This window comes from Phocoena sinus, chromosome 20 (genome assembly GCF_008692025.1).
Source record: "Phocoena sinus isolate mPhoSin1 chromosome 20, mPhoSin1.pri, whole genome shotgun sequence".
Lineage (NCBI taxonomy): Eukaryota > Metazoa > Chordata > Mammalia > Artiodactyla > Phocoenidae > Phocoena > Phocoena sinus.
In genome coordinates, this window is record NC_045782.1 from 1227635 (window position 1) to 1250911 (window position 23277).

Genomic DNA, 23277 nt, shown 5'->3' on the forward strand with positions numbered 1-23277 from the left:
GCGAGCCCCGCCCCCGGAGGCGCCCGCGCTATTGGCTGCAGCGGGCTGGGCCCCGCCCAGCACGGTGGAGAGGTGCCCCTGCTCACCTGGGCCAGGGGACATGGTGTCATCCGCCCGGGCTGCGGGCCAGGGGCCGGGGATTTCCGAGAAGACGGAGGATTAGAGGTGGATTCTGTTGCTATACTTAACTTTTGCATTGTCCTACTTACAGGTTAGCACAGTGGTCATTTAAATAGGACAAACGTGGGTTCCAACTCCGACACTATTATTCTGCACATACAGAATCCTAGACCAGTCACTTCACTTATTGAGTTTCATACTTCTCATCTTTGAATTGGAGATAATTATATCTGCCTGGCAGGGCTGTTGGGAGGACTCATAGACATATCTAAAACACTTGACATTGTGCCTGACACACAGTAAGGGCTCAATAATATAAACCATTGTTAAGAATTTAAAAACCGAGGGGCTGCACGATATAGGGAAAGAGCTGACAAAAGTTCTCTCCCTGACAGAAGCCTGACTTTTGGACTTTCCTGTTTGTCTCTGTGTTGTCGGATTTAATTAAGCAAGAATCCTGCTAAGTCAGTTTAGACAGAACCCTACCCCCCACCCACCCACCCCCACCCCATTCTCCATATCTGATTGGATCCTCATCCTCTACGATCCTCGGTGATGTCTGATCACCCAGGCCTGGTCAGTTTAGCCAGAAACATCAAGTTTCTGACATCACATCAGAAACTTGATGTGATGTCAGAAACCCTGACCCCCCCGCCCCCCCCCCCCCGATGTTTCCTCTTAGTAATTTTCCATCCACCAACCTCACCATGTTCCTTGGCTATAAATTTCCACTGCTCCTGCTGTGTTCAGAGTTGAGCCCAATCTCTATCCCCAACTGCAAGATTCTGTGGCAGTGGTCCCTACACCTACTGAAATATCCCCACCCCCTTGAATAAAATCCGCCTTACTGTGTCATTGAATATTTTTTTCTTTAGTAGCTCCTGATCTTTCAGTTCTCAACGTACCTACAACCCTTTACCTCTTACAATGTCAAGCAATTTCCAAAATGTTGCAACAAATGTCACTGATGTCACAGTGAATGGATTCAAAGCTGATTCGGAAAAGTCCAGGGAAAGACAATGAGAGAGTAGGGATCCATAACAATTCAGAGAGGAAGCACTGTTATTTCCAGGAGTCACGTACTGCAATGCATATAAAGTTAATCCTTGAACAGCTTGGGGACTGGGGGCCCCAATGCCTGCAAAGTCAGAAGTCCACTTACAACTTCAAGATCAGCCCTCTGTGTCCGTGGTTCCACATCCAAGGATTCAACCAACGATGGATCGTGTAGTACTGTAGTTAGTATTTATATAGAAAAAAAAGAAAAACTCTCATACCAGTTGACCCGCACAGTTCAAACTCATCCTCCTTGAGGATCAACTGTAGTGAGAATGATTTTGTCAAATGCTTTTTTGCCTAGTGACTCCCTTCCTTCCCCTAGTTCCCCTGCCCTCCACTCCCCGCCATTTCCCCCATGGATTTTTGGAATTTAGAGCATCGAGCCGGAAGTAGATTGTAAAGATAAATACAAATTTAAAATAAAAGGCTTAATTTCCTCAGTTTAAATAAGAGATTTCCCTCCCCTCCATTTTCTTTGAGCATTTACTTTAGAAAACTTGTAAGTGCTTTCTCTTCTTTGAAACAAAGCAGGACCCTGCAGGACCTTCCAGGGGACAGACACCCCACCCTCACCCCCGTGTCCCCTGCTTCTTGTTTGTAGAAAGGCTTTAGCCTCCTAAGCTTTCCCAAGTTCCAAAAAGCAAATTTAATCAGAGAAGTGAGAAAATGCAGAAACAAAGGAAAGCAGTCAAGCAAGATAAAATAATAATAGTTTACCCATAAACAAATTAAGAACCTTTAGTTCCTCCTCAAGGGCTACAGATATCACCCTGAGCCATATCCTTGAGCTGTTTTGCAGAAACTAAAACCCCCCACCAGGTGGAAGGAGTTAGCTGCATGCTGCCCACCAGCACATAGACCCCAGACCGGTGAGAGCCAAAAAATTGATAATTGAGATTCCCAAAACACGACCCTGTTACCTCACCACCAACCAATCAGAAGAATGGTCACGAGCTGATCACACACCCTTGAACCCTCACCCCTAATATTGTCTTGAAAAACGCTCCTGAAAACCATTGGGGAGTTTGGGTCTTTTGAGCATTAGCTGCCATTCTCCTTACTTGGCCCTGCGGTAAATGCTGTACTTTATTTCACCACAACCCTGTGTCGGTAGGTTGGCTTTGCTGTGCATCAGGTGAGCAGATGCAAGTTCAGTTTGGTAACATCTCTTTGAAATGTATATAAATTCTTTGGAAGACTAGATAGGTCTCTTGTCAAATTTATGACCCAGGAATGTCGTTCTCAAGAACCTGGGAGCCATCTCTTTGAAACGGAAATGTGAAGGATCCAGCACAGCTATTTCCAAGTGACTGTGGGTGGGTAGGAGTCTCCTTCTAAGTTGCAAAACTACCTCCTGTCATAAAGATAGAAATTTGTTGCTCCCCCTGAAACAGGAATGAAGGAACAGAGCAAAGCCATCAAAAGAATGACACAGCCTTTGAGGATACAATAAAAACTGGTTAGAACCAATCAGGCCCAAGATAGTAGAAGATTCAACTTCCGGTAGACCTTGAGCTTCATTATATGCTCACTGTAATGCATTAGCATCTAAATGGACACACCACAGGCACCGAGACAGTTCGAAGGCTGACCATAAAAGAACAAAAAGTGGGCCGTGGCCCAATTCCTGGAAATCCCTGCCCCTTAGCCAAAATAATTGGGATAATCCTCGCACTTGTTAGCCTATGGAATTACCCAGCCCAGAGAAACTAAAACTCCACACCCCAGCGCGGCTCTCACCTTCTGAAAGGGACTGCATTCTGCCTGAGGAATGTGTGCATATCTCTCTAAACAAACTCACTTCTACTTTACTATGGCTCGCCCTTAAATTCTCTCCCGTGTGAAGCCAAGGACCCTCACTTGCGGGTCTGATCCGTCCCAGGAACTCGCGCGAGACCTGAGACATGACTATTCTCTCACTCCCCCATTCTCCTGCAGCACCTTTTGTGGCGGCCACGAAAGGGACATCAAAGGGCATAGTGTTGATCCGCCTACTGAGCTATGGCTCCCCTCTGCGGAGGGTGGCCGGGACTTGTCCCGAGCCCTGAAAGTTCAAGTAGCCCTTAGGTGGCGGCTGACGCTGCCTGCGAGATTGGGCAGAGACCAGCTCTCTGGCCCTGAAGGAGCCTGCCGGGCCCAGGGCTTTTCTCCCCTCAATCTCCCTCATTCTCCCTATCACTCTATCTCTTTGGACCCAAGATGATCCACAGGGACCATCACTCGGACTTCCAAATTAAGACCGTGGCCAGCCATCGGCAACTTGATTGGGTGAGTTTCCCATCCGTGGCTCCTCAAGCCCGATTCCGCTTCCTCACTTGTTCTTAGTCTTAGCCTGGTTCCAGAATGCCAGAACTGCATCAGGGGGCCCAAATGGGGCACTACAGGAGCCTCCAGCTAGGTTGTGGCTCGGCCCTCCCTGGGTGCCGCTCAGGGCTCATGGCCTCACTGCACCCCTGGTCACACATGGTGGTCTCAGACTTTATCAACCCCTGAGCAGAGGTAGTGGTGGAGCTCCTTTCTCAATGGACCTACGAATCTCTGGCCTAGGAAGTGTCCTGGCTGTACACCTTCCCTCCTGTCCCAGATTTCTCTTATATCCTCCTTTTCTCATCCCCTCCTGATTTCTTAGACTGTCTACAGGTCCTGGAGCCTCCCTGCCAGCTCTGCCAGCAGATGGGGTGTTACCTCTGTTTTACTTCTGTGAAGAGGTGCCCCTCCTCAACAGCACAAAGACATATCCTGAGGGGAGCTTTTGCCTTGTATTGTTATCACTACAGCTCCAGCCCTACCCTTCAGCTCTATTTGTTTCTCTTTTTCTTTCTCAGAAAGATTTCAGGTGCCCACAGGGACCTCACTGTTGTCTTTGCCAAACAGACCCTTTCTCATGGCCTGAGAGCCACAAGCCCAGTTTCCCCTGCTTAATTAAACATCTCTTCTGCCGTGATCCCCTACCCTGGAGTTGGGAGCCATCATGGATCAAGCCAATTACACTATCTCCTGCACTGCCATCAGGATTTACCTCTGTGACACTCCCTTGAGGAGCTCCACCCACTAGAGTCTGTGGCAGCACACTCTCTTCTTACATTTTGGGATATCAGGGACAACAACAAAGGCACAGTTATTGGTTGCAGCCTTAGCCCCTGCACCACCTCAGGGTTACCCTCCCTTGAGAAAGTCCATGGCAGGGACAGGATCCAGGAAGTCTGGATCAGAGCCACGGCCCTGCCAAGAAGGGATCTGTTTGAAGCGCAGCCAGGAAGATGAATGTCACCCATAAGGAAGGCAGCCAGCAGTACCCTGTCCAAAATGTAAACACAAGGACCACTGGAAGTGGGACTGCCCTCAGTCCCAAAGGCGACTCAGGGCTCCCACACCAACGATGGTTGACAGGACCAAAGACTGATGGGGCCTGGGACCGTCCATGGCTCCCAAAGGACTCCTGGTCACGTCTCCAGAGGAGCTTCAGGCAGCCATTGACGTGGCCAGCACAAGAGTTATTTTCTTATTAGATACAGGGGCTGCCCACTCTGTGCTGACCGACTTCCCTGGACCCTTGTACAATCCTGTATGATAACGGGGGTTGATGGATGGCCCAAACCAAGTGATTCAGTACACCACCCCCCCCCCGCCCGCCAGCTGCTTGCTAGGAAATTTTACCCTTGCACATCAGTTTCTGCTCATGTCTGAGTGCCCCATCCCCTGCTGTGAAGGGACTTGCTCACTAAGTTCCAGACAGTACTCCAAACTTGGAGACCCTCACAGAGAAGGCACCCAGCCGTGCGAACCTGCCTCGGTCTCAAGCCAGAGGAGATCTCCATTCCACCCCATATTATATCACAAGTGAACCTCACTGTCTGGGACACTGAGGTCCTGGCAAAGCTACTAATGTGCTCCCAGCTCATATCTTGTTAAAACCCAATGCTGCTTACCCGTGGAAGAGACAGGGTCCCTTGAGGCCCAAGGCTCAACAGGTATCCAACTTTTAATAACCAGGTTCTTAAAATATGGGCCGTTACGACCCTGCTGATCTCTGTGTAATACCCCCATTCTGCCCGTCAGAAACAGAGTGGAGAATACAGGTTTGTTCAAGCCCTGAGGGCAGTTAATGCGGCAGTGGTTCCAGTTCACCCTCACCCTATAGTCCCTCATCCATACACCATATTGACCCAAGTCCCAGAGACTGCAAACTGGTTCGCAGTGCTAGACCTAAAGGATGCTTTCTCTAGCATCCCCCTGCACCCACACTCCCAATACCTCTTTGCCTTTGAGTGGACAAATCCAGACAGCCACATAATGCCACAAATGCCTCCACTCTGTAGCGTTCGAGTAGAGGGTAACCATGGGGTAAGTGGAATGGACTAAAAATAGTCAGGCTACCTTCAGAAATGGGACCACGTGGGGCTGTAGGCCAGCCTCTTCAGATCAAAGGCCAACTGAGGGCCATAATTAGAAAATTTCTTAAACCCAGGGTGGATGCTCAAAAGTGTTCCCAAATAGGTTAACAAAATGGGAGGTCACCGGTCTGACTAAACTGACCATAGTTGATAGGAATTTTGGGGGGGAGGGCCTTCTCCCCTAAGGTAAATGAGGGAAAGTGAAACATTCCAACCTAGGTGTCAAGTCTTTTGGTATCATTGAGGTGGCCACCAAATTCTTTGAGAGAAAACACAAAAAGCTGTCCTTAATTTACACATCTAGTCTTTACAGGACCAGAGGTGTGGCCCCAAATAATCCGAAACCTACAAATCCTTTTACCACTCCCCAAACCTCCCCTACTTATCTTAAGAGGCTTGTAAGTGTTGAGGGAAAAATTTTTTTCTGGCCTTAAGGGAACAAAATCATCCTAGGAGGAACATGCCTTTCTCTTCATGCCTCTGAGAGGCAAATGTTCTACCTGATCTTCTCCAGGAACCCTTATCTCTGCCTTCTTTTTAAAATGCAAATTTCAGGAAAGGGGGTAGGTAATTTGGAGCTTGACTGTCAAGGACGAATAGAAGTCTAAGTGCCTTTCACAAATATTAGTTAAAAGGGATCCATCTAGACAGGTGACCTTGGCTTGTTCCATCTACCAGAAACCCGATTTGAATTCTACCTCTTTTGCAACTGATGGATTTTACGTTGTTCTACCTGATTCATGGCTAAAACTTTGGAATGGCAACTATGAGGGCTCTGTTTGTTTGCATGTTTGTATGTATCTTACCAAAATTAATCTGTAAAAGAGCTCTATTTAAATGGCTTTAAGGCGGCTTCCATGGTGGTCCAGTGGTAAAGAATCCACCTTCCAATGCAGGGGACAAGGTTTGATCCCTGATCCCTGGTCCGGGAAGTAAGATCCCACATGCCATGGGGCAACTAATCCTGTGCGCCATAACTACTGAGCCCACGTGCCACAAGTAGAGAAGAGAAAACCTGCATGCCACAACTAGAAATGTGCCCAGGCGCTGCAACAAAGAGCCTGCACACCACAACGAAAGATTCCACGCGCCGCAACTAAGACCCAACGCAGCCAAAAAATATAAATAAATATATTTTTTAAGTGGCTTAAAGGAAATTAAGCGCTTATATAAATACTCAGAAATATAAAAGAAACTGGCCAGAATGAATTTCAGAATGAAACTGGGAAATACTCAATACTGAATCTATATCTGGTATTGAAGCTGCTTAAGCTTCTTGGTTTGATTAATACAGATGTGTCTTTACAATATTAAGTATACTATTTCTGCTGTACCTAGGCTAACTAGAGGTCAAATAAGACCTTATGCCTGTTGCAAATTTGCCAACAAGGAAAGTAACTCAATGCGAAGAAACTTGCTTTTTTTTTTTTTTTTTGCCACACTGCATGGGATGCAGGATCCTAGTTCCCCAACTAGGGATCAAACCCATGCCCCCTGCAGTGGAAGCCCGGAGTCTTTTTTTTTTTTAATTAATTTATTTATTTTTGGCTGCGTTAGGTCTTCATTGTTGCACACAGGCTTTCTCTAGTTGCGGCGAGCAGGAGCTACTCTTGGTTGCGGTGCACAGGCTTCTCATTGCAGTGGCTTCTCTTGTTGCAGAGCACACGTGGACTTCAGTAGTGTGGCATGCGGGCTCAGTAGTTGTGGCGCATGAGCTTAGTTGCTCCGCGGCACGTGGGATCTTCACTGACCAGGGATCGAAGATCGAACCCACGTCCCCTGCATTGACAGGTGAATTCTTTTTTTTTTTTTTTTTTTTTGCGGCACGCGGGCCTCTCACTGTTGTGGCCTCTCCCGTTGCGGAGCACAGGCTCCGGACGTGCAGGCTCAGCGGCCATGGCTCACGGGCCCAGCCGCTCCGCGGCATGTGGGATTTTCCCGGACCGGGGCACGAACCCGTGTCCCCTGCATCGGCAGGCGGACTCTCAACCACTGTGCCACCAGGGAAGTCCCGGAATCCCGGAGTCTTAACCACTGGACCACCAGGGAACTCCCAAGAAACTTTTAAGGAAAGTAAATGTAAATGAGATAAGAGTTTTTAGGTAAACTCTATAGGAATAATTATGTTTTGGGAATGTCTAATATGGTCTCTCCAGATTTTGGTAACTTGAAACTAAACCAAGTTAAATGAAGAGAACTCACTGACTATCTGGGTCATTTCAAATAGGATAGAATACTAGAACATTAATTGCTGGGCAGGTCTAAGTCTACCTATGCTTGCCTTCTTAGAAGAGGAAAACTAAAGCATAAGTTTCCCAATCAGGAGAAACAGATCACAATCACTTGTTTCTTGATTTTCACTGGAGATTAAGCTTTTTAAGGGTTAAAATTATAATATATGCAATTAAAGCTATTAAAATAATAAGGGGGGACTTCCCTGGTGGTCCAGTGGTTAAGAATCTGCCTTCCAATGCAGGGGATGCGGGTTCAACTCCTAGTCGGGGAACTAGGATCCCACTTGCCGCGGGACAACTAAGCCTACATGCTCTAGAGCCCATGCGCCACAACTAGAGAGAAGCCCACATGTGCCACAGTGAAGAGCCTGTGTGCCACAACAAAAGATCCCGCAGACCGCAACAAAGATCCCGTGTGCCGCAACTAAGACCCAATGCAGCCAAGTAAATAAATAAATATTTTAAAAAATAACAAGAAGGGAAACATTTCATTATTCCAGGAAAGTAAGATGTGTGCTTTCAGTAAAAGAAGGTGTGAGGAAATGCATTTTGTTAAAGAGAAAAGGTTAGTTTTGTCCTAGAGCTGGTTGTTCTGAATGGAAAAGAAAATAAGGGACAAAATAGTATGGATACAAAAAGTTGTAGAAGGCTCATGGAAAAGGAGCCCTGAGAAAAGCTTTTGTACATGGTCAGGATTGGCTAAGATTGGATTGAATTTAATTAGGTAAATGGATTTTGTTATTAAGAGTAGGCTAGTACAAGACTGGAGGTTAGTTCTCTCTCTGTTAAGAGAACAAAGTTTTCTTGGAATCCTGTTTTAGATGACAGATTGTATGAGGTTCTTTGCATTTAAGTGATCTGTATTTGCTTTTGAAATATTCTGTCATTTTGGTTAAGTGAATAAGTGTTGTTTCACAGTGACCAGTGATCCTATTTGACAAAGTGCTTTGAAAGCTTTTTGATATTTTTGACAAACTTCCCAAATATCAAACTCTAACTGAAGTTCATTGACCTTCAACTAACTTTGGGTGGATTCCTTACCACTGGACCACCAGGGAAGTCCCTCTGGTTATTACCTTAAAATGTTGTGTGTAACAGAAGTAATCGAGTTTCTTTGTCTATTACCTTGTAATCGAGTGTTTAACTGTGGCTTTTTAAGTCTTTTGTCATCTATAGATAGTTATTGTTGTACTCTGATGCTGTTGCAAAAGTGCTTCATCAAGAAGATTTGTAGGAAGGCTATGGAGCAGTTACAACAGTTCCACATCAAGATGAGGACTATGCCAGGATTCCAGCCCTTGCTGCCCTCTGACTCAAAACAAGGAGCTGTCCTGCCCCTGGGACCCGTGGATCAGGCATCCAGAGATACTTACTCCCTGATAGGCAGGGTCAACACACCTACTCAGCCCTGAAACAAGCTACAGAAGACGGACTGTCACCCCTCTTCTTCCGATAAGAATATGGGAGTGAAATCTCTGAGAGAGGAATGAGACAGGAGGGAAGGGGGCAGGGTGCAACCGTTAAAAGAATGACACAGCCTTTGAGGATACAACAAAAACTGGTTAGAACCAATTAAGCCCAAGATGGTGGAAGATTCAACTTCGACTAGACTTTGAGCCTCATTATATGTTCACTGTAATGCATTAGCATCTAAATTACACACATACAGGCACCATGACAGTTCTGAGGCTGACCATAAAAGGCCCAAAAGTGGGCAATGATGGTCCAACTCCTGGAAATTCCTGCCCCTTCCCCCAAATAGTTGGAATAATCCTCCCACTTGTTAGCCTATGAAGTTACTCAGCCCATAAAAACTAACAACACTGGGACTTCCCTGGTGGTACAGTAGTTAAGAATTCACCTGCCAATGCAGGGTACATGGGTTCGAGCCCTGGTCTAGGAAGATCGCACATGCTGCAAAGCAACTAAGCCCATGCACCACAACTACTGAGCCTGCGTTCTAGAGCCCACAAGCCACAGCTACTGAGCCCACATGCCACAGCTACTGAAGCCCGCGCACCTAGAGCCCATGCTCCACAACAAGAGAAGCCACCACAGTGAGAAGCCCACGTACCGCAACGAAGAGTAGCTCCCTCTTGCTGCAACTAGAGAAAGCCCATGCGTAGCAACGAAGACCCAATGCAGCCATAAATAAAACTAACAACCCCATACCCTGGGGCTGCTCTCACCTTCTTTCACTTTACTATGGCTCACCCTTGAATTCTTTCCTGCCAAAGACCCTCACTTGGAGGCACAGTTAATCTCCCCAGTTACCAGGTAAAATTAGAATGAATTATATGTGATAGATGGTACAGTTGAATCCTCTTACTAGAGGGCTAGTTATTGTTTAGCTCAAGAACACACGTGCAATGGAGAGTGCGCTTGGCTGTGTAAAGGAGTGGATTCCTTTCTGTCCTTGCAAACTCTTAACAGGTGGTCTGTGATGCTTATCACGTTCCAGTTCAATGCCTATTCAACAGTTAAAGAGTTTTCTTTTTCTAGTGCTTTTGTGGAGATGTCTGGGCTGGGGGAAGGTTTTGTTTTTAGTTCTACTTTGCCAAGTTATATCATTAGCTTTGCTTACAGATGAGGAAACTGAGAGTCAGACAACCCACAATCACACGGCTAGTGTGATGGAGACAGGATGCAAAGTAAGGTCGGACTCTGGAGCTTGGCTGGGCCCACAGTGCTGTGTGGCAAGTGCTGCAGCCATCCTGGAGCCTGGCATGACACGTAGTAGGTGCAGAAGAAAAACATCTGAACGTTTGAGACTGGAGAGCAGCGCGTGCGGATCTCGAACAACAAATGTGGATGTACAAGAAACGCAGCTGTGTCCTTCTTCGATACCGCCTTACGTTTAAGTCTCACCTTGCCGAATGTTTGGAGCTGGTGCTCAGTCAGCAACAGTCTCTTCCACTATTCCTGCTGCTGCATTGAAGTTCAAGGGTTACGTGGTGCCCAGCATGGACTGGGCCAGCAGTGTCCACTTCTACGCAAATTACTGGCATCCTTGGTGCATTCGTGGCCTTGGTCCCTGAGGTGTTCAGTCATGTCCGCTCTGTGTACCCTACCACCACCCAGCCTCTTTGGCTTTGTAACGCCCCCATCTCCCCTGTGCCCACACGGTGTTGGGGAATCCTGCGCCTACCCCCTCAGTGCCCTGACAGGCTATGGGTCAGCCCACGTGACTGCCTCTACTCCAGACACTGGACGCAGACCCCCGGGGCCTGCCTTTCCCCGAGCACAGTCCTCTGCACTCCCAGCCCATCCAAAGCCAGCAGGGGTTTTTATTTACCCACTGCCCACAGCAGCCGGCCGCACAGCACAGCCGGAGCAGGAGCTCCCTGCACCCCTGGCTGTTCCCCTCCAGACCGCTTGTTTCTCCAGCACAGAGAAACTCCTTTCATTTTAGAGGCTTGGGTGGGATGGGAAATTGTCTTACTCACCAGGTGTCCTCTTTGCTCTAAATCTCAAGAGAGGGAAGGTGTTTGTAAGCCCAAGGCCTCCCCTCTGCCACTCAAACCCTTCTCTCTCAAACCATTTGCTCTGTGAGGAAGTTCCCAGATGACTGGAAAATCAAGAACTAACGCCTTTCTTCTCTCTGCCTCCTGCTGTGCTGTCTCTTCCTGAGGCTACAGCGGGAGGAGGATTTGGAGTCGCAGACAATATTGGGTGAGGAGAGAGTACACTTCCGTTAAGCAGATCAAAATATTACCTGCCCGGGGCCAGGGACGGGGTGGGGGGGCAGGTCTCGTGCAGAGTGGATCTTAACCAATTAGGAGAGGCCACACAGGTCAGTGAGAGTGGATGCCAGCTAGAAACAAGGATGGCCAAACCAGTGCAAACCGGCTAACGTTACCCTTGATCTTCCCACAAAGGCACATAGAGGCATGCGAAGTGAATGCGTGTGGCTTTGAGTAAGTCGATTGACCTCTCTGAGCTTTTATCAAGTCCACTTTGCGCTCCTCTCTCTTCCTCTGCTTTCCTCCAGGCGTTGGGATCTCCAGACACCATCTATGGTCTTTGTTCTCCCACACATTCTCCCCAGACCAGCTCATCCACACCCAGGCTGAGGTGACCATCTGGGTGAAGTGTCACAGGTGTTGGAAGAGAAGGAGACAAATACTGGGGTGAGGGTGGAGCGAGTGAGTGAGGCAGCAGATGGGGTGGCAAAGAAGAGACCCACTAACTCTGCCTGCGGGGGGCAAGGAAGCCCGCCCTGAGTGAGGATCACGTCAGACAAACAGGTCTGACTCCAGACGACAGGAGGTGGAAGGGAGGTGGACAGGACGCAGCAGCATGCAGGACGGCTGGAGTTCCATCCACTGCTTCATCCCTGACATCAGGTTGCCTCTGTAACTGTCTTTTCTTTTTTCCTATTCAGCAACACTTAAAATAAAAGGAGTACTTGAAACTCCACTGCCATCACTTCCCCGTGTCGCCATGTGACATTATTATTCTCAGAATGTTAAAAATATGAAACAGACTTCCTCTTCCAGGCATGATATGGTAGAAAGGACTGCACTTAACCCTCCTTGATAAACAACTAGGAAACTGGGAAAAACCTATCAAAGAGCTCTTTGCAAACTCTGGACAACCACGGGTCAGGGGCTCGGACTCATGAGAAAGGGGGAGGGGGAGCCTGGGTCTGCCCTGGTCGGGTGAGCAGAGGCGATCCTGGGTGCAGAGAGGGGACGGCACAGAGGCTGGTGGTCTCGGTGGGTGGAGGGGGTGGAGATCAGAGCTGGGGAGAATGAGCCATTCCTTTGTGTGTGGAATTCCTTGGAGTTTTGCCAAGTGCGTGACTTGCATGCACAGAGTATAACTGCACAAAGACGTACAACCAGGGAATTGTGAGCTGACAAATTCCCAGAGTTCACAGGGAAAGATGTTCAAGCTCTGAGCAGCCAGAGTAGCTTCCTCAGTGCTGACCAGGGGAGCACAGCAGACACCCCAGAGCCGCCACGTCTGCGTAGTAAGTCCAAACTACCGCTGGGTGAAAGCTAACCTACCTTCCTCTAGGAAAACTTTAAAACAAGCCTCAGACAGAAACCAGCCAGGATACTGAAGAACCCAACGCCACCATCAACCAACTGCACCCGATTCACACTTCTCAGACACTCCACCCAACAACAGAACAGCAGACTACACGTGCTTTCGAGTGACTGTGAATAAGGTGGACCACATCTTGGGCTGCAAAACAAACTGTGGCAAATTTAAGAGAATTGAAATCACAGAGTGTATACTCTGACCACAGTGGAACCAAAATAGAAATCAATAACACGAAGATAATACGAAAATCAACAACCTAAATGCCCATCAACAGAGGAATGGATAAAGAAGATGTGGTACATATACACAATGGAATATCACTCAGCCATAAAAACGAATGAAATTTTGCTATTTGCAGCAACATGGATGGACTTGGAGGGTATCATGCTAAGTGAATTAAGTCAGACAGAGAAAGACAAATACTGTATGATATCACTTACATGCGGAATCTAAAAAAATAAAACAAACTAGTGAAGGTAAAAGAAAGAAACAGAGGGACTTCCCTGGTGGTCCAGTGGTTAAGACTCCTTGCTTCCACTGCAAGGGGCACGGGTTTGATTCCTGGTCAGGGAAATAAGATCCCACGTGCCGTGTGGTGCGGCCAAAAAAAAAAAAAGAAAGAAAGAGAAGAAACAGACTCACTGATACACAGATAAAAAAAAAAAAAAAAAAAAAAAAGTTAGAAAACTGATACACAGATATAGATAACAAACTAGTGGTTACCAGTGAGTTGAGGGAAGAGGGAGGAGGGGCAAGATAGGAGTAGGGAAGTAAGAGGTACAAACTACTACTATGTATAAAATAAATTAGCTACAAGGATATATTGTAGAGCACAGGGAATATACCCAATATTTTATAATAACTAGGGAATATACCCAATATTTTATAATAACTAAGTGGAATATAACGTTTAAAAATTGTGAATCACTATGCTGTACATCTGAAACTTATAATATTGTACATTAACTACCTCAATTTAAAAAAATGTCATTCTTACCGTAGATCTTAGCAACCTCAGCAGATGATTTTTTTTCTTTCCTTATTAAGTCGAGAACTTTCACCCTTTCACTTAAAGGGAGCCCTGTAGGGCTTCTCTTTGGCATATCCCAATTGCCAGCATCATTACTTTTGCACTTCGGGGACCTATTAAGTAAAATAAGGCAGCTGGTCTGACAGCTGAGATGGTTACTAAGCAACTAACAGGTGGACTAAGCTGGACAAAGGCAAGATTCACATCCCGGGCAAGACGGTGGGAGATTTCATCACGCTGCTCAGAAGGCCTGCGATTTAAAACTTAATGAAATTATTCACTTCTGGAACTTTCCATTCAGTAGTTTAGGGACTGAGGTTGACCGTGGGTAACTGAAACCCTGGAAAGTAAAACCATGGTAAGGGTGGGCGGCTGTACATGAATCTATACATGTGATAAAATGGCACAGAATTATACATACATATTTTATCAACATATATTTTCTGAGTTTGATATTGTACAATAGTTATGGAAGATGTAGACATGGGGAAAACACTGAAGGGTTCATGAGCCCTCTCTGTACTATCTTTGAAATTTCCTGTGACTCCGTAATGATTTTGAAATAAACAATTTTAAAAGTCTCAAAGAGATCGAACACATCAACAAGTAACTTACCTGCCTTCCAGAGCAAAGTCCAACACCCTTCAAAGGAAGACAACAAAGTCCAGATACTCAACAAATAACATCCATGATGTCCTGTGTCCAATAAAAAATTAGGAGACATGCCAAGAAGCAGAAAAATGTGACCCATACTAGGAAAACACATCAATGAATAGAAACATGCAGAAATGACAGAGGTGTTGAAACTAGCAGACAAGGACATTAAGACAGCTTTTTAATTGTGCTCGACCATTTAAACCAATACATGAACATACTGAGAAGACAAATCAATGAAATCTAAAGCTGTCTTGAGAAATCAACAAAATTGATAGCCTCTAGCTCAAATACTCAAGAAAAATGAGACAGCAAACACAAATTATCAACATCAGGAAGGGCAAAAGGAGACATCACTATGTATCATACAAGTGTTAAATAATAATAAGGGAGTTTAAATGAAATGGACAAATTCCTTGAAAGACACAAATTACCAAAAATGACTTAAGTGGAACTAGAAATTATGAAGAGTTTCATATCAAGTAAAGAACTTGAATTTATAAAGTTCCCGTAAAGAAAACTCCAGGCCCAGACAGCTTTCCTATCTACCAAACATTTAAGAAAGAAAGAATACTATACAAAGTCTCTCAGAAGAATAAAGAAGTTGTAAACACCTTCCAAAACATTTTATGATCCCAGTATTACTTATTATAAAAACTAGACAAGAATTATTAGAAGAAAATTAAACTACATAGCAATATCCCTCATGAACAGAGACACAAAAATAGCTAACAGAATATTAATAGATCAAATCCTGGGGCTTCCCTGGTGGTGCAGTGGTTAAGAATCCACCTGCCAATGCAGGGGAAACAGGTTCGAGCCCTAGTCTGGGAAGATCCCACATGCTGCAGAGCAACTAAGCCCGTGCGCAACAACAACTGAGCCTACACTCTAGGGCCCGTGTGCCACAACTACTGAGCCTGCGTGCCACAACTACTGAGCCCGCGCACCTAGAGCCTATGCTCTGGAACAAAAGAAGCCACTGCAATGAGAAGACTGTGCACCACAACAAAGAGTAGCCCCAGCTCGCCACAACTAGAGAAAGCCTTCACACAGCAACGAAGACCCAACGCAGCCAAAAGTAAATAAATTAATTACTTAATTTAAAAACAAAACAAATCAAATCCAGCAATATATAAAAATGAAAATACATTTGACAAAGTGGGGTTTATCCCAGAAATACAAGGTTTATTCAACATTTGAAAATCAATCAACGCAATTTACCATGTTAATAGAATAAAGGTGAAAAAAAGCGATCTTCACAATAAATGCAGAAAAAGCATTGGGTCAAATTCGGCACCCAAGTTTTTACTATTATGAATAAAGCTGCTATAAACACACAGGTACAGGTTTCATGTGACCATAAGTTTTCACCTCACTTAGGTAAATATCAGAAATGGGATGGCTGGGTCTTATGATAAGTGTTTGTATAACTTTATAGAAAACTGCCAACATGCTTCCCAAAGTGGCTGCATCGTTTTGCACCCCCATCAGCAAGGTCTGAGAGTTATAGCTGTCGCATTTCCTCATCAGGATTTGGTTTTGTCAGCGTTTTTTTTTGTTTTGTTTTGGTTTGTTTTTTAAGCCCTTCTAATAGGGTAGAGGAATGTTGTTGTGTTTCTTACTTGCATCTTTCTACGGACTCATGACATTGCTCATTTACCTCCTATGTCTCTTTTTTGGTGAAGTGTCTGTTCAGATCTTTTGCCATTAAAAAAATTTACTGGAGTATAATTGATCTATAACAAACTGTACATATTTAAAGGGTACAAATTGTACACAATCACCACCAACTTAATGGCTTAAAATGGTTCAAATCTCATGATAATCAGGTGTTTTAGTCAATTACTTTAGTGAAAAGTCGAAAAGATGGTATGGTTCCCGTGGGCTTAACATCTTTGTAAAAAAGTAGACATTCCCAGAGGTCACCTCCATGGAATATGCTTGTCTAAACCTTCCCCATCCTCTGAGACCACGTCTTCAGTGATTCTGTCTTTGACTCAGTTGCATACAAATGGAGATTGAGGTCCTACCACGTGCTGGAGGCTATGCGAGCTCATCCATCTCTAACATGTATGATTTTAAAATAGAATACAAAATAGAATGGGGAAAGATGCTGCACCGTGGTTGCATTTCACCTTCAATTCATTTGAGATCCTACATCTTCCCTTGTAAACCCATGTTTGCACACACAGGGCAGGAAGGCAGAGGGAGCCAGAGTGAGGAAAAGAGAATGTTGACAGGAAACTAATAAGGAAAAACCTATCTTCACAATGTCAATCTGGCAAAGCACTTGCTGTGTGGCTACCACTGTGCATACAGATCCACATGTGACAAGTTCAGGCATCAAACTTCGTTGGGCAAAGCATGGAATAATCCTACAAAATCACTCCCAGAATAAAGCACAGGTTTTTGTCATTTTTTTCTCTTTTGGTCTTGTGATAATTATTGAAACCTCAGTTCACGAGTTGCTCCTTGTTTTGCATGACTACCCTACGCACTCACAGAGTTCCAGAAACAGCTGAGTGAGGTTGATAAAACCATGTTTCCACTTATTTAGATCCTATTTAATTGCTTTAGCAATGTTTTGTAGCTTTCAGAATGGAAGTTTTGTAGTTCTTCTGTTAAACTTATTCCTAACATTTTATTGTTTTTTTGTTTAATGCCATAGAGTCGTTTTCTTAACTTTACTTACGGATTGTTCGTTGCAAGTGTGTAGAATTATAAGTGATTTTTGCACACTGATCTTGTGTCCGGCAATCTTCCTGGACTGACTTATTAGTTGTAATAATTTTGGGTGGATACCTTAGAGTTTTCTACATTCAAGAGGATGCCATCGGGAAGAGAAATTGTTTCACTTCTTACTTTCCAGTCTGGATGTGGTCCTTGTCTTTACTCTCACCATCATCGTCCTCCCTCACATCAGAATTTCTATGGAGACAGGAAGATTTCCATTTCAAGTGTCCTTGTCACTGGGCCCTTTCCAGACTCTTGGACAGCAATACCCTAGAAATGAATATCGCTTCCACAAGGCTTTTGAGCAAAGCTTTTTATTAAAGGAGACAGCTTGTGCACAAGGAAGACGGCAGAAAAAACGGTGCCAGCTCCCTGAGCAGGAGGGGTGAGTTGCTTTCATAACAAAAGGGAGGTTTTGTCTCATGATCACTGGTAATTTTCAGAAATCGTCAAAATCCTTGGATCAGCAGCCATGGTGGCTATCTATCGGGAATAGGGACTGCTTCTGTGAGGGGAAAGAAGTGAATGAGAATTTTCTGCAAGAAAGCACAGGAACAGATAAGGTTAAAATTGATAATTGAGCTTCTTGTCTTGTGGCAACTAGGTATACTTGAGAGTGTAACAGAGACAAAGTTAATCTTTTACTCTTGGGAGCCTGGCTTTTGTCGCTGGGACTCAGGCCCCCAGGGCCTTTGTTCTCTGGTTTCAAGGCCTGTTTTGCCCAAGGTCATTCCCCTGGTCCTTTTCTAAAATGGCCAAGCAGCCCCAAATGCATGAGGATAAAAAGCTAGCCTCTCCCTTGGAGAGGCTGGAGTCAGAGAAATGTAGTGAGAAGAAAACCCGGCTAGGACCCATGTACACACACACCATAACTGCACGGAGCCATTCAGCTATGTGATGTGTTGCTGACACGTCTGCTGAGACAGGACAGGCCTCGAAGGCAGGAACTGGGGCTGCTCAGGGGGATCCCCAGCATTGACACAGCGCATGGCCCATGGAAGGAACTCAGTACACACTGCAGGAGTGAAAGAATGAGTAAGTGACGAAAACTTTATCAGTATACACAGATACCTTAAAAATACTTCATTTGTAAATAATTTCAAATGTACAGAAATGTTTCAAGAATCAGAATAATACAAAGAATACTTGTGTACCCTTTCCTTTACCCACATTCTCCTATTGCTAATATTTTGCCCCATTAGCTTTATTTATTTTTTTTAATAAATAAATTTACTTATTTATTTATTTATTCATTTTTGGCTGCATTGGGTCTTCGTTGCTACATGCGGGCTTTCTCTAGTTGCGGCGAGTGGGGGCTATTCTTTGTTGCAGTGGGCAGGCTTCTCATTGCGGTGGCTTCCCTTGTTGCGGAGCACGGGCTCTAGGCACGCGGGCTTCAGTAGTTGCAGCATGCAGCCTCAGTAGTTGTGGCGCATGGGCTTAGTTGATCTGCGGCACGTGGGATCTTCCTGGACCAGGGCTCAAACCTGTCTCCCGCATTGGCAGGCAGATTCTTAACCACTGCACCACCAGGGAAGTACTGATATTTCTATTTTGTTCATACATTTTCTTGACTTTCTTCACATCTTCCTTTAGTTCTTCAACCATCTTTATGACAGTTGTTTTAAAGTCTTTATCTGGTAAATCTGCCACCAGGTCTTTTTCAGGAACTATTTCTCCTGGCTGTTTATTTATTTTGTCGAATGGGCCATGCTGTCCTTTTTTTTTTTTTTTAATGCCTTGTGATTTCTTGTTGAAAAGTGGACATTTGAACCTAATAATGTGATACTTCTGGAAATCTGATTCCCTCTCTTCCCCAGAACTTGCCGGTTTTGATTTTGATTTTTTAGTTGCTGTAGCTGTGTCTTTGCTGAGGATCAGCCTGAGGTGTAAACTTACAGTCCTGCCTGGTGGTTTTCTTTGTTTGTTTTGTTTTGTTATTTTGTTTCTGTTTTTATGTATTTATTTATTTTTTGGCTGTGTTGGGTCTTAGTTACGGCACCCAGGATCTTTCGTTGTAGTGCACGGGCATCTCCCTAGTTGTGGCGCGCAGGCTCCGTCGTTGAGGCTTAGTTGCCCTGTGGCATGTGGGATCTTAGTTCCCTGACCAGGGATTGAACCAGCGTCCCCTTCATTGCAAGATGGGTTCTTAACCACTGGACCACCAGGGAAATCCCTTGTCTGTTGTTTTTTGAGTCTGCATTTTCCCGTGGTCATGCACGATGATTTTCTAATTTCTTCTGTATTGCAGGTGCTTTTGAATGTCTTATTTTTCAATGTCTGGCTCCCAAAATGGGGAAGAGAGAAAAATAAAGTAAGAAAAAAAAGGCCTGGTCCTTTACATCCCCTGGAAGTCACTTCAGCCAGAGAGGGCGTGGATCGTAACACTAGGTGGAGGAGCCACAATAGCCCTGCCTCTGGGTCTGCACCTGTGTGATCAGAAGCAGCAATCAGTGATTAGAGGGCAGATGTGCAGTATCTGAAGTACATGGTCCTCCCCTCTGCCCGGCTTCTGCCAACCTTGTACAAGCTGCTCCAAGAACACGTGAACAGCTGCCTGCCATGGCACTGAGGGGTAGGAGGAGGAATTAATATGCTGCTAAGAGCTAAAATTGACTGAGATTAACCACCTTTTCTGTCCACGCCTTTACTTGGAAGTTACAAGCCTCCAATAGACTCCAGAGTTCCAAAATATTTACAAGAGACAGATTTTGCCTGGGCAATTCTTGTCTAGGTGGGGAGACAAGTTTCTGGTGCTTGCTACCCCTCTAACTTTCCCAAATCCTTTTCTTTGTATGTGGCTTTTGAGAATTTGAATATAATACGTCTCTTGCAGATCTCTTTGGGTTTGTCACACTTTTAGTTCATTGAGGTTTTGAATATGCAGATTATGACTTCACCAAATTTCGGAAGTGTTTGGCCTTAATTTCTTCAAATATTCTTTTGCCCCTCCCTCTCTGTCTCTCTCTCTCTCTTTCTTCTGGGGTTCTCATAATGCATATATTGGTATATCTTGTGATGGGCCACGCATCCCTCAGGCTCTGAACATTTTCCCTCATGATTTTTTCTCTCTGCTCCTCAGACTGGATGGTTTCACTTGCTCTGTCTTTGTCTGCTGATTCTTTCCTCTGCCTGCTCAGATCTGGTTCTGATACCCCACCGAACTTTTTATTTCAACTACTTAACTCTTCATCTCCAGTATTTCCGTATAGTCCCTCTTCATAATTTATATCTTTTTAGTAATATTCTCCATTTGTTCTTACACCATTCTCCTGGGCTTCTTTAGCTTTTGAAGCATATTTAAGACAATTGATTTAAAGTATTTGTCTAGTAAGTTGAATATCTGAGCTTTCACAGGGACAATTTCTCGTAATTTCTTTTTCTCCTGTGAATGGGACATACTCTTTTCTTTCTTTGCATTCCTCGTCATTTTTTGTTGTTGTTGAAAACTGGATATTTTGAATATTATAACATGATAACTCTGAAAATCAGATTCTTCCCTCTCCCCAGAGTTTGTTGTTATTGATTGTGGAGAACTGACATTTTCTGTTTTGTGTGGGGTTTTTTGGTGACTTTTCAAAACTATTTTGTAAAAACTGTATTTCTTGCCATGTGCCATCACTGAACTCTCTGTTCTATTATCTCAGTGGACAGAAATTTTCATAAAAGCCCGGAGCCAAAAAGAAGAAGAAATAACCCTTCTCCCGGTCTTTGCAGATTGGATCTGACCTGGGGTGCTCCTACAATGCTTGGCCAGGCCACCTAGGACTCTGCTTCATCTCCTGCTTATGCAGAGCCTAGAGGTCAGCTAGACTTGTAGGCCTAGGATCCTATGAGATCCCTTCTGTGTATGCGTCTGGCCCTGGGCATGTTCATTGTAGTCCAGATACCGTGGTATATGCTACAGTCCTTCAAAGCCCTTATTCCACCCAGTATCTTCCTCCGCAGCCTCCTTCTTCCCAGGCCTTTTAGTATCTGATGATATCCTTGTCCACTGACCCTGACCCTTGCCCCAGATGGCTAAGGGGATTCTATGTCTTTGAATGCTTTTGATAGTCACTTCCTGAAAGTGGATTCAACCTGAGGGGGCACAAAACCAAGCAAAACCTCAGCACCAGTACCTTAGGGAACTGCCAAATTGGTTGAAACTTTCCAGCGCTGTGTTTGAAAACAAAGTCCACATTGACCCCTGGCTCAGCATGTCACACCAGGAACATGGGCTACCATTTCCACAGCCACCTGTGTGCAGGGCAATGGGGGATGGTGGGTGGGAAGGAAAAGACACCACAATCCCCTCTCACTGAAACTTAACATTTTTTTTGCTTCATTAAACACTCCCCTGGTTGCTGTAAGCTCTTGGTTGGATTCCAGAGTTCCAAAATAAGTCAGTTCTGTCAGTTTTTGCTTAATGGTTGCTTTAGTGGAGGGACTAACCCCTTGAACTCCCTATACTTCTGTTTTCTGTTGCTGTCTTGCTCTCTTCCTCTGCCTTTTCAAGACTTTTTAAATGAGTCACTTGTTTTGTTTCCAGTTACTTCCTATTGTGAATAGTGCTGTTAAAAACGTCTGCAGAGAAACTGCATATCTGCCCCTTGGGGATGATTTCCTTGGAATGTATTCCCAGATGGGGAAATTCCAGGCCAAAGGAAAGAACAGCTGCCCAGCTCTTGTAAAATATTACCAATTGCTCTAGAAGGATTGGCTTGACTTACCATCCCGCCCACACCTCCAATCTGTCTTTGTTTTTCTCTTCAATCTGTTGGCAACTGTCTTATTTTTTATTTTTCTCATGTCTACTCTTTACTGACTGTGTAACATGTGCCAGGTGCCTTTATCTGCTATCTCTTTCTCTCTCTTTTTTTAATCTGCCATCTCTTAATGCATCTCCTCAAAGTAAGTATTTCATTTTCTAATGAAGAAACTCAGAAAGTTCAAGTCTCTAGAGGTCACACAGCCAAAGGCAGATGAGGGCTCACTGGCCAGAACATTCCTACATGTTCTATGAGCCCTGTGGCTCCCACACTGCGTGATGACCTGTATCAGGAGTGAAAAAAATATACAGGTTCAAATTGAAACACAGAGGGAAGAGTCTTGGATGATGGTGTCAGTGGTGGTATAGTACTTCAATACCCACAAATTCCTACACAGAAACAGTTCAGCCAGGATAGCACACCCAGTCTCACAGACTAGATCTACAACAAAACCAGGTGGCAACGAAACTGTCGTGAAGGTACGAGAACTCAGGAGGGAACAGTGCACCTACAAGCTCTTCCCGAGGAATCTAGCAGAACCTTTTTGGAGGATTAAAAATGGCGCTGAAGCTCTTTAAAATCCCTCCCACCGAGGGCTTATGCGATCTTTCCTTGAATTCAAGCGGGCCCTGTGACTGCTTTGCCCAGTAGAACCCCAAAGAATGACGATAATGCTCCAATTTCTAGGCTCAGGCCAGCAGACCTTGCAGCTTCCACTTCCTGTCTTGGAACACTCATTCCGGGGAAAGCTAGCTGCCAATGTCACAGAGCAGACTACTCTAAGGAATGTGGAAAGGTAGTCATGTGAGAAGGCTGCATGGAGAGAGGTCAAGGCCTGGCCAGGCCCTGGCGGTTGTAGCCATCCCGGCCCAGGTACCAGACAGGTGAGCCCAGGTACCAGACAGGTGAGCCCAGGTGAGCTGCCTTCGGAGCATTCCAGCCCCAACCACCATCTGACTACAGCTGCATGAGAGACCCCATGGGAGCCACCCGAGTCCAGTCAATTCACAGAACCGTGACATGTAAACAATCGTTTTATGCCTCTGTGTTTTGTGAAGGACTGTTACACAGCAGTAGGTAACCAGAACTGCCTTCCTACAGGAAGTGTGGTCCTAAGACCAGCGGCACCAGCCTCATCTGGGAGAGCGTGAGAAATTCAGATCCTCTGGGCTATACGCTGAGAATCTGAATCTGCACCGCGGCCTGACCTCCGGTCCCGTTTACACACCGCGCTCCGTGCCGCCTGG